General features: G+C 50.5%; 1 protein-coding gene across 8 annotated transcripts in view; it reads left to right on the plus strand.

Moving 5' to 3' along the window:
• Window positions 1–12,511, plus strand: part of KCNG2 (potassium voltage-gated channel modifier subfamily G member 2) — a 69,609-nt gene that overhangs the window by 49,740 nt on the left and 7,358 nt on the right. The window lies entirely within an intron of this gene.

Consider the following 12,511-nt stretch of genomic DNA (forward strand, 5'->3'; position numbering starts at 1 on the left):
CGTGGAGAGGGCAAAAGACTGTTGGGCAGCAGGCACTGAGAAGGGATGTTGAGACGCTGGTGGCCCACTGGATGTATGCAATTGCCCATCCAAGCTGCTAGTCGGGAGGGAGAGCATGAGGCTTGGCATGCTGTGTCTGGTACCCAATAAGTAGGTAAGTTGCAAAAAAAGTTAACTATTTAAAATCTGAGAATTCTCTTCATAGTTGAGACACTAGAAGAGTTTTTCAAGCAGTAAAGAGCAGAATAAAAGAATGTCTGTGGACAACAATGAACAATAACTGGATCCTGCAGCTCAACAAACTCATGTTCTAAATAAAGAGTATTACAGTGTGGGTAATTAACAATGGAAACCATTTATCTAGAGATGCTTGAGTACATCTCATGTAGTTGTTAAATGCATTCTGTCAGTCCTTCTAAACATGTCTCAGCTCAGTGGGAACCATGTGTGTGATTCATGAGCCACTTGGTGAGACACTCTGCTCTGCAAGGGGTGAGCTCAGGGGCCTCTTTCTGTCTGCAGGGATGGGCGAGCCATCACTATCCCGTTCCGGACTCCTTGTGCAGGAGCTCTGATCTGATCCCCTGGGCAAGGTGCCAGCATGGATGCTGCACGTCTGGGACTTCCTTGGCCCTCCTTTTGGTCAGACCTGAAGTCATCAATACAATGAAATGAGCAGTGGCAGTTCCTAATTGTGATTAAAGCCAGCTGCCTGAAAGCCTGGAAGCTTTCTGAAGAGGAGTGGCATGGCATGAGTCTGGCCCTGTGAAGGCAGCATCCCAACCAAGGTACCAGGTCCAGCACTGGCTGCGTTTGCGGGGGGTGCTGCAGGGGCTGGGACACATCGCTGGTGGGGCTCGGTCCCAGCATTAGCTGCTGCTCAGACTTGAGCTTGTGGGTCTCTCACAAGGTGGGTGCCTCAGCCAGAAGGGGCTGTTCCCCAGGGCACGTGCTAGCCAGCCCTCTGGCCACTCACTGGCCAAGCCCCCGTAGCCCACCTGCCCACACAGGCACACACGTGCGCTCTCTTTCCCTCTGCTTCAGCTCTTTTTCTGAGTCTGGATATGAGTAGGCAATGGAGAGAACAATGTGAAGCCATCCAATACATCCTGAGCCGTGTTGGAAATTTGGCACATGCTGCTCTGGGTAATGACGGTGACAGAACAGAAATTGCAGCACCCTCCTGAAAGGTCCGCGCACTGTCTGTGGGCAGGAGCTGTGGGTATATTCCCCCAGCCCACAGCTAGTTGCCTTCATACACAGTAGAAATATTAGCTGATTTAAGGCAAGTCATGCAGTTCTTGCATTCAGCTCTGCTGTTGCTGTTGCCTTGAGCAGAAAGAGAGGATGTGGGAGAGTGCAGGGGTTTGCCGGGGTCAGATCCACCTTGCAAAAATCCGTCCACTTTGCAGGCGCAGGGGTAGCGCTTACAGCACATCAGTGCAAGGGCGGTGGGTAGCAGGCTGCCAGCTGCGGCTGAGCCGCTACCAGCGGGAGAGCAAATCTGCCCACAGGCAGCATAAGCAAATCCTTCACTGCCTTTCAGATAATAGGATAAAGGGAAAGAGGCCGGGGGGGGGGGGGGGGGGGAGGGGGAGGTGGGGGGGGCGGGCGCGGAAATAGGTTTGGAAAAAAATGTAAGAGGAAAAGAGTGAGCTTGACTCTGTCCCCCTTTCCTCCAAGAGAAAAACCAGATACCCCCAACTTTTCTAGCAGGTTACAGGGTTGCAGGAACCAGTGAAACTAATGTGGGTCAGTAAAATAGAACCTGCGATGAGTGGGAGGCAGGAGGAGGAAAACTGTTTCTAAAGCAGGGATTGAAAGAAGGGGAGGACTGGGAGAAGTAAGAGGGAAAATATACTTAAAAATTCTGAAAATAATCAGTTGTTCTTAATACAGTTAGTAAGTGAGAGAGGGAGAGAGAAGACTGAGATTCTCTTTTAGTATGAGACAAGCTTGAGGAGAAGAAGAAAAGAGGATGGTGGGTTTGGGAAGGATTCTAGACACAGCCAGGTGCCACCACAGCATCGTCTTTTCCCAGGCGTTGGGTAGGTGTGAAGGTGTTGGGAATGCTGCTGCTTTGTAACGCAGCCCTGTCTCTCCGGGGCTGGTCCTTTCAGAGGAGGGTGCAGGGTCTTGGTGCTGTCACTCCCTGGAGAGACTGATGGGCTGCGCTGCGGGTTGGTGCGGGCTCGGCCCCGCTCGGGTCCTGCTGTGTTTTGATTGATGCTGCCACTTCGGGGAGACACCCCCCACCTTTGTCTGTGCAGTCCTGCTGTGTTTATGAGGAGCAGGTGTGCTGTAAGGGCCAAGTGCCATTGCTCAAGTGTTTTCAGCAAGAACTGTGTCTGTCTTGCTTTCCAGCACTAGGATGGAAAATACAAGCTAGGATTATTCTCCAGAAATCAGGAGATTTGCTAATTTGCAAGGTAACTGGGTTTCTTCACGTAAAAACTCAGGATCAAGCGTTTGCTTAGGTTTGCAGAGAATGGATTTTTACAAGAAGCATTGTAGTTTCCAAGCCTTGAGGGATACGATGCCTCTATCAGACCTAGAAAAGAGTGGGCTGAGGAGGAAGATTTCTAGTTCATGTGAAATCAGGGGGAGAGGGGGACATTTGTCAGCAGGGAGGCTTCTGGTGCTTCATTATTCTCTTGTGGGGTTTCTTTCTTTCAATTTCAGTGGATAAGTGGGCCAAAACCAAGAAAAACTTTCTGGAAATCTGAAAATGGAAAATTCCAAGGGATTTTTTTACTCCAAAATGCCAAGAACATCAGTGTTTCTAAAGTGAAGCTGTTCTTTGGAGGACATGGTTGCTTGGTGAAATCCTCATTCTCTTCTCTGTGCGGCTGCCCTGCCCATGGCAGTGACTGCGGCAGCCGAGCCCCGTGCCGTGTGCCCGTGGTGCACCTTGCACCGGCCCAAGCACGGGGGCTGCACAGGGGCCATGGCCACAGCAGCACAGCTGTGCCACATCTGGGCGTTCCCTACGGAGGGGGTCTGCCACAGGGCAGAGCTGCCAGAAGGCAAGCGATAGTGGCCCATGGCACCCTGCCTCAAATGCCGAGGCAGTTGATGAATTTCTAATATAATACCTTGTTCTTGTGGACCCTTGTCTTCTGTAGCCATTTGTCTTCAGGCAATTTCCAAATGAGACCAAGATGTGGTAAAATCACCAAAGCAGACTCCAGGTACAAACCCAGCCTTTTGACTCAGAATTTTTGTTTAAACAAAGGCAGCAAACCTATTCTTGTACGTATAGATTGTAATTATCTAAATATAATGAATAGCCTACTAGTGTCTTGCACGCATGACAGATGTGGACAGCCAGGCAGGGCTCTCAGACGCCCTGCGGCCCAGCTCCAGCAGCATCAAGCACATCGTTTCCTTTGCTGGCTGTACGGTGAGGGCAGGTAGGACTTGGAGGGGTCCTCTGAGGCGAGTGTGGTTGCCTCATCTTAAAAGGGCTCTGGCTTTCCCTGTCCTTGCAGAGGGGTTCTTTTGGAGCCTCATGTGCCTGCTAGAATCCGCATTCCGAAAGCTGCTATAGCTGTTTCTTCTCCTGCCAGCACGGTCCTTTCAGTTAGTGATGGGTTCTCCTTGCGAACAGCTGGTGCAAACTGAGTCTGTCCGGGTCCCTCTCCTTCCCCTCCTACCTCACTGCTGGTTGCCATTGCTGAGCTGATGGCGTTGCCTTTCCCCACCACTCCTGAACAAAACACCAGGGTGACTTTGCACTGAGGAAGATTCAGGAGTGATCACACATCCCATTCTGTGGGCTGAGCTGCGGATTGTAAACAGGCAGGTCGTAGGTGGTGACAGCAGTGCTCGCAGCAGGGCCGGGCAGACCTGCACGAGAACTTCTGACCGTGCCGTTGAACAGTGCTTCTCTTCCCCCAGCAAACGTGTCTCTTCTCAGCCTTCATTTGGTGATGGTAAAGTAAATGCATTGAAATGTCTATTTTTAAGATAGGTTTCCCATTCCGCTAGCCATCCAAGTAACCTTGGGTTGCTCTCCAAACTCCTTCCAGTTTGAATCATCCTTGTTGAACGTGGGGGGTTCCTGAACAAATCGAATCCTTCACTTACATACAGGGACCTACCACCAAGCTCCAAATAACAAGCGATGGTTGGTTTGCATGCGTGCATTTGGTGAGCAAGAAAGAATTGGTGTCAAAGCTGGTTTCAGAGATGAAAAGCACAGGTTGTGAGACGCTGCCTGTCCTCATTGTAGTGAGGCAGATTACAAACACGAGAAAACCAAAGAAATGCAAAGTGAAGGGAATACTTGCCCATGAGGAGGTCACTAAGGGTGAGCATGGAGCAGAGTCTTAAGAGGTGACCTCAAAGAAACATTACCAGGGTGTATTGCCCCTCCCTAAGGTGGAGTGTAGCCCCTCTCCCGGTGCATGGTGTGGTCAGACCGGGAGACGGCAGCTCGCTGCTGGATCATACTGGTCCCTCTGGCTGCTCCCAGCTGCAGTCACAGTCTGAGGAGTTTTAAGATGGTCAATGTCTTTACACACACACACACACACACCCCCACACACACACGCGCCACCCCCGAGGCTCTCCAGGTGAGGTGCTGTGCTGGTCCTGATAAGCATCTCAAAGTCAGGCAGTTGATGGTGTTCTGCTTCATAGGCACTTACGGTCTGTTTTATTCTTTATATATAGTTTCTTGCTTCTTACAGGTTTTAGGTTTTGGTTGCTTTGCATAAAGTAGAGCCAGATAACATTTGTTTCCCTCTTACAAACACTGTTGCTTTTGGAGAGGTGTGTGCTAAAAGTAGGTGCAGGTGTGAGAAAAGCTGGTTGAGAAGAAATTAATGAGGGGGCATTTCGTGCATCTGTAGTGCTACTTGTGTGCTTTCCATGCTTCCCAGCACCTCTGCTGGGGCAAAGAGAAGCAGGACAGTGGACTGAAGAATTTATCTGCTTGTGGCAGGGACTGTAAGTGAAGGAGGCAGGGGAATGGAGTACAACAGTCTGAACTGGTAGATGGTTGATTGAATCCCCCGTGTCTGTGTCTTCCTCCACACACAGATGCGTATGCCACATCCATGCAGCCAGAGTACAGCTGGTCAGACATCTACAGCGTTTGCAGGGGAAAAGGTGACAGTTAAACAGGTCTCAAGGCTCAACATTTAAGGCTTAGAAACCCTGGTCCTACCTACAGCATCTAATTCTGGTGGTGCAGTTTGGGGCTGAGGGGGCCCGAAGCAGTGGGCTGCCGGTGGCTCGGGCAGCCCGAGGAATACAGCTGGTTGCCCTGTGGCCACCTGTGCATGCATGCCACCTGCCGCCCCTGCCCCTTGCCCGCCAGCTGCCACCCTGCGTGGTGAACCCCTTGCGCACGTGGTGGTCTTCTCTTCCCTCCCGCTGACTGCCGGCCGCTTCCAGAGCTTTCCATGAATGCAGCAGCCGTTTGGCTCTGTGGCTGCATCAGAAGTGCAGTCTGAGGCCCCAGTGCAGGGCGCGTGCAGGTGTTGCTGCCTCCCTAACCCCTTGGGTGCACCACTGCCACCGCACAGCTCAGCCTCCGACCTTACACACTGATCAGGCTCCGCTGGGGGGTTCAGCGCTCCCCGAAGTTACCTCCTAGCAGCTCCCGTAGTCAGCTGGCATCTCCCTCGCTCTGCTGGTGTTCCGTGTGGATTTGCAGCTTCGCTGGCAGAACGAAAGGGACAGGCTGAGGGGTTCTGAGCGGTGATGTGGGGCTGTGCTGTCTCGGGATCACAGGGAATCCAGAGAGCTAAGGCTAAAGCAGGTATAGCTCCTGCCCACCTCCTTGCCCTTTCTTGTCAACAAAGCCAGGTTGTACAGGAGCGGTTGCACAGGAGCTACCTTTTCTCCACGATACACCTGCAAGATGTTAGCGGGAGCCCTCCCTGCTGAAGGCGATGCTTGCTCTGTGGCTCTTCTAGCAGCTGGGCTGAAGATGAGGCACGAACTAAGCTCTACCTACAGATCAGAGTGTGTACAGCAAGAAGCAGAGGGCTCTTTCATAGCCCCTTGGTGACTTTCAGAACAGGAACTGTTCCTTTGAATTCACAGCCAGCCAGCTTTAAGGACAGACTGTGCAGCAGCTGAATCATCTTTGCTGAGGAGCACAAGGAACACTGAGAGCAGGCTGGCTGCGAGTTCAGCCTGACCCTGGCTGCAGTGGCAGATGGGCTGAACGGCGCTCGCCAAGCCCATGGGTGGTCTGTGGTGAGGGGAGCGTGGTTCGTGCAAGGGGAGCGTGCCTGTGCCCGAGGGCAGGGAGCGATGCTGCCCTTCCAACAGCAGGTCACGTCGCAGGAGTCACGCAGTCACCCTTACTGTGAAAATTATCTGGATGCTTTCATCAGAAAATCACTTTGCATCAGAAAATTGCTTTCCATCAGAAAGTGCCAGTGTGAGCACAATCATTAGGTTTTGTTGGGGAGGCAGATTTTGGGGAATGTTGCCGTTTTACTGGAATTTTCCTTGGGGCAGGGTCCTTTGTTTCGCAGCAGTGGCTGGGGCAAGGCTGTGCCCCAGCGCCGGGCACCCCAGGCTGGGCAGAGCAGCCGCAGGCTCCCACCAGCCGCTTGGCAGCGGGGACTGCGCCTCTGCCACTCCAGGCAAGCACTGCAGGTGCCGAGTGGGAGTGGAGGGTCTGTCCTCTGCATCCCCTGCGAACTCCATTGGGAGGTGGCTGAGCATCGCGCCCACCCCCACCGGGGTCACCCGTAGCCGCTGGCTGGGAACTGGCCCGCTCTGGGCAGTGCTGTGGCCAGGCTGGGGCAGACCTTGTGCAGCAGCCTCAGGGACTTTGGGGGTCCCTCCAAGCTGATCGCCGGTGCTGAGACCTCACTTACGTCGGAATTTCAAGTTCCACATTGTTAAAAACCAGAGAACGGTGTGCAGAGAAACACTGGAAATGCATGACCCCAAAGCCTCAAGGAACAAGGGGCAAGTGGAAGAGAACAACATCATTTTAGAAATGTCGCAGTTTTAAAGCTTATGTAAGTATTTTTATATGCAGTGCCTCTCATGTTGGGGGCACGGGGGTCTTAACATGCGCGTTTGCCAGGGAGGGAAATCTTCACTACAGGGGCAAGTGGGCAGCACTGAAACTTCTTCCCCAAAGGTACTGCTGAGCTGCTGAGCTTACCAAAATGTGTGTGCAAAGCACCATGAGAACTGGGGCGGTTAGAGGTGATCTGGCTTTTGACATCTTCTAACACCAGCAGGGGAGATGGTGTCAAAGCCTGCACAAATCTGGAGGAGAGGCAGAATTTCTTCTCAGGAGATGGGTGGACAAAGGCAGGGTCACAACATCACACGGTGCGCAGGGCAGAGCGTTCCTGAGGCGCAGCACAGGGAGGTGCCCGCGGAAGGGACCCCACAAGCCCAACCAAAGTGTTCCCGAGAGATGCCTGTGAATTTTAGATGGACCATGCAGAGCAACGAGTGCAGCTGAATTTTAACTCCAGTGACACCAGCTTTCCTTTTTGTAATTTTCCTTTTGGCAATGGAAATGTTTCTCCAGAAGAAAGATACTGTGGTTGGCTTTTTGACAGCAAATTGCTATAGATCCTACTGAAGGAGACTCACTTTAATTTGACTAAACAGAATTCCTTGCTGAGACCTTCCTTTCTTTTCTTGTGCCCTGAGATGACATTAGTACATGTCCCCAAAATCCTGTGCAACTGCAGGTATTTCTCCATACCCAAGTAATTACTGCACAGGGAAAAAAAAAAATCTACTTGCTGTTTGAAAACAACCACATGTATGCACATAAACAAACATACACATCTTGTAAAGAACAACTGTTTCCATATTATTTTTTATTATACCACTTCTTTTGTAATCAAAAACCTAAGATTTTGCTTCTTTAATGGTAGTGTTATATGCATATTAAAAAATAAAGAATGATAGTCTTTTAATACTAGAAAAATGCAAGGAGGGGTGTCCTTTATGATTGCCATTCTTCCTGGTTTTTGTTTAGACCTCTAAAAGACAAAAAGAAATGCAATTGTTATGAAAACTAAAAAAAGGTTTTCCTCGGGCCCAGTTTCATAAAGCTGTATATAAGAATGTAATTATAAAAATGTATCCATTAGATTACAAGATGGAGAACTAGCTATTTTGCTTGCAAGAAGTAAAAAGGCAGTATGTATTTGTTCATGTACATGTTTGTGGCCTGGAGTTAATAAAACTTGATCTTTTTTGAGAACACACAGATTTGCTACAGCTCTGGTTTTGGCAGGATGCTATCCTATTCTGTTAGGACTTGTTTTTCTCATATTCCAATGGCTGATTAATTCTTCATTACTTTTTTCCATCTCTGTGTGTGTTTTTTCTGCATGTTTTTGTTCTGTTTTCTTGAATGGAGAAGAATCTCAAAACCCTAAGCAGAGTTACACCATCCGGTTGGACTCTAATACACAGTTAAAAGTTTTAGAAAGAGAAAAATTGCCTTATTTTTTTCTTTTTTTTACATGCTGTACTCAAGGGGAAAAAAGAACAAGGAAAAGCAGCTGCAGCTGAAAAGCAAAGCGCAAAGAGCATGAAACGTGTTTTTTCTCATACTGTTTTTGATTTCATGTGAGGATAATAATAGCTTATACCTAGATGATATTGAAACATGGTCCAGGGGACAGGAAGACCTTTAATTAGCAAGACAAAGGCTTCTGGCAGGTTAATTGATACACAGGGCTGTTTTCTAAAAGCCTGTTCAGACCCTCTTACTCTCAGGACAGCCTTTGGACAGAGCCTGGCTTGTTCAGATTGCAGTAGGTTAATAACGATACTGAGGAAGACGAGCACTTTGCTGAAGATAATTATGCATTAGCTAAAAAAGGGGATTGTTTCATCCCATTAAAATGAACTCTGTGTAGCAGAGCGTCAGCGCTCCGCTGTACTGACCATAAACATCTCAGCATTCACAGCGCTAGCTGCCAGCTGTGGGTGCTGGGAAGAGTGGCGAAGCGGCAGAGCCCGGGGTCAGCCTCGGCTGGAGCAGGCAGGACCCCCCCTGCACGCGGGGCACGGGGGCCAGGTGGGTGCCGCCAGCCCCTGGTGCCCAGCCCAGCGGCTCCTGCGCTGGTGGGCTTGGTGTTGTGCTGCGGGAGGATCAGAGACATAAATAGCAAAGCTGTGGGTTTGTGAACCTACACAGGATAAACATGTCAGCGTGTGGGAGGGCAGAGAGTCTTCCGAAAATCATCTCCACTGGTAGTCTGTTAATGAGGAGCGATTTTCACTCTGCTTTGCTCCCACACCGAAGCTCATGCACAGAAGGACTTTGGAGAGTTGCCTTTCCTTATGCACCAAACAGCGCCAGGGGAATCAGGTGCTGAATTAGCTACTAAATGCCTGCATGTCTTTGTAGCTCTGCTCCAGCGCTAAATTCTCCATAGGCTTCACTGACTTTCTTAAAGTTCTAGCGGCATGAAAATGATACACATGCACGTCAGAATCCAGAATGCTTCCCTCCAGCTAGGTCTCCTAAGGCAGCCTGCAGCTCAGTGTCCATCCATGGTGGTCCAAGCAGTGATGGACCTTTCAGAGGAAGCAAATGTGCACATCGGGGTTTTTTCCTCCTTGCCACTGCTGCCACTTGGCTCAAGCCACAGCCATTCCTCTGTGGGCCATCGTCCTTCTCAGCCTGACCCTTTCGTCCCTGTGCAAGGACAGCACCAGGAGCTGCAAATCACCTGCAACCACTGCCCTGAGGCACGAGATCAAGATATCCTGCTGTGAGATTCCCGGGCAGGGGACTCTGGGATGGTATCGGTCTGACGGCTGGTTTCTTGGTAATAAGGTGAGAAGTCACAGTGGCACCAGCTGTGTCCCTCCACTGGCCCTGTGGCCTTTGGCTCTGGCCCCCAATTGAAAGTGGAATAAAAAAATAAATATCTGTAAATACAAGGCGCTACAACCTTTCATTGTGTTAATACAAGGACCACAGATGCCGGCTCCGAGGATTTTCACGTTCTGTTTTCCTACTGACATCTCCTTAGTCATTGTCTTAGTGTCTTTTAACCGTGGGGTGGGGAAGGTGCCTTGGCCTTTTGGTTATCGTAGTGCCGTAACTCGAGGCTTTGTGCTCGGTGTGATGCTGCTGCTGTGGCTGCTGGCAGTGCAGCAGCCCTTGAAACGTGTGTCCATGTGTCCAGTGTCGCGTTGAGCCTGATGAGCGGTCGGAGCGGGTGGGGGTACAGCCCTCCCGCTGAGCCACCAGGGTCGGGAAGGACCCCCGTGCTTTCCAAACTCCCTGGCGGGAGGAGTATGGGTGCAGCTAGATCCAGTCCTGGTCCCAGACCTGGTCAGTGTTTTAGATCTGAGGGTTTCTATGTCCAACCACACATCAGAGCGAATGTTTTCCTGCCAGAGCCCCATTTAAGGACTTTCACTGAAACAGTTTCACAGAACTGAATAGAAAATAGATGTTTTATTGAGGCAACAGATATAGCAAGTTCAGAATTGCCACTGCAATATAGTCTTTATATATGAAGTCTTACTATATAAAATAATAGTCTTACTGTAAAAAATCAAGCTCAAGTTAAGTGTACAGTGCTTTTGTTAGTAATATTGTCCCGGGTAACATCCAACATAGTTTGAGGCACAAACCTTACTGAAGAGGCATCGTTGCTTGGAGAGGAGAGAGGTCCAGGACCGTCAGCCTGTCCCATAGGGAGAGTTCTCATCCTTGAATCAAAAAAAAGATTCTAACGTGCCAGGTTTTATACTTAGGGGACAGTGGGGCTATGTCATTTGCTGTGTGCAGCTTGGCCCCGAACGAGGTGTTGGCTCGGGAGGGCCAGCGCGGAGCAGGGGGGCTGCGGCGCAGGCACAGGCACGGTTGCAGATGTGGGGATCTGCCTGCCTTCACCACAGCCACACAGGCTGGGACGCCCCCCCTCACCCCGGGCATCGCTCCCTTGGCTTGCCTGTTAGACCACATCCCTTACCAGCCGTACAGGCTCGTCATGCTGCTCACATCGTCCCAGATCCACTCTGGGCTGGACCCAGTGGTTGGCTCTCAGGTGAGGATGGGGCAAGCCCAGCCACCCCGGTGGCCTGGGGGACGCTGTAGGGAGCCCACAGGGCAGACATCTCCCCCCTCCTCTGCTGTTTGCTGTCACTGCAGGGAAAACCTGGGCACGGGCGCTTGGGGAGGGGTGAAGTTAGGATGCGGTGCTGTGCAGTTAAGATTTCCTCATCTCCGCCTAGCAAAAGGCACCTGCACCGAGCGTGTGGGCAGAGCTGTGTATAGATGTGCGAGGTTCTCAGATTCCCCAGTGGTGAAAGGGCAGCCAGCTTGGCACAGCCTCGCCGCGTTTGAGTGATATTTTATTGCTGTAATTTAGCATAGGTGAGCAAAATGAGGTTTTACATTGGTACCTTTTGGAATCAGTGGGAGTCTCACACCCCACTTGTACGGATGGACTCCTACGTCCATACAAGAGTTTTCATGAATTGTTCAAACTGGCTCCCCAAATAAACATACACTTAAATATACACATGCCTTCTGCTCAGAGACCCCAGAGCATTAACACTTCTACATGAGCATTCAGAGGAAACAGCACTAGCACTATAATTGTCCACATCAAAATCTGTTTATTTAGGGAAGCTGATGATTATTCAGCTGGAGCTCCTAACAGTGATGTAGCGGAGAATTGCCATAGTATTTGTGCTGTTAAATTAACAGCCAAGGAGCAGCCGTCACCACTGTTACTGTGTGTTGCCATTCCGATGCGCCGGGGCTGGCTTGTTTGCAGGCAGCGTAAAAGGAAAGAATGAGCCAGCGTTCTCTCCCTTTGTTGTCCAGCGAGTGAGCCTGCAGGGAAGGGCACCTCTGCCAGTGTCTCAGAAAGCCTGGGGAGGGCATTGGGGTCATTAGTTCTTACAGGTGAGGTAATTAAAAATCCTTATCGCTCCAGGCCCTCCCTCTATTCTTGTGGTACTGATTTCTTTTAGAAATACCCACATTTATCGATATACTCTGTATAAGCTTTTGGCTATAGGGCTAGTGCGTCAATAAATGTTCTCTGGAACATAAAAAGTATTCTGTGTTCTGTGGATAATAGATTATAGATGACTCTGAGCACGTAACATAAAATGCTGCAGGTGTTTATGAGCCATTTATAAGCAATTCCTGATTGATCAGGAAGGGAGGGAAGGATCACTCATTTATTAAAAATCCATGTATCCTGCACTGATCCTCCCTAAAGGGTGTTACAGGCTCGGTTAGAACCGAGGTGTGAGCGCCGGGCCCCTCAACAGGCTGGCGGGCAGCTGATACCACCGCACTGCATGCCGGCAGCCCTGGGGTACTCCTGCGGGTCTGTCGCCTGTCCTGCAGCAAACACGTCACTGGTAGCTCTGGTTTGGTTACGTGCCCCAGCTGCTCGTGGCAGCCCTGGTTTCACTTTGGTACCTCGTAACGCGTGGCAGTTTTACGTGGGGCTTTCCTGTAAGAACCCCGACTCTCTGTTTCTTTGGTTCGCTCCCTGGCTAAATCTTTTTCTTCCCC

This window comes from Falco punctatus (genome assembly GCF_963210335.1).
Source record: "Falco punctatus genome assembly, chromosome: 3".
In the NCBI taxonomy this organism is placed as follows: Eukaryota; Metazoa; Chordata; class Aves; order Falconiformes; family Falconidae; genus Falco; species Falco punctatus.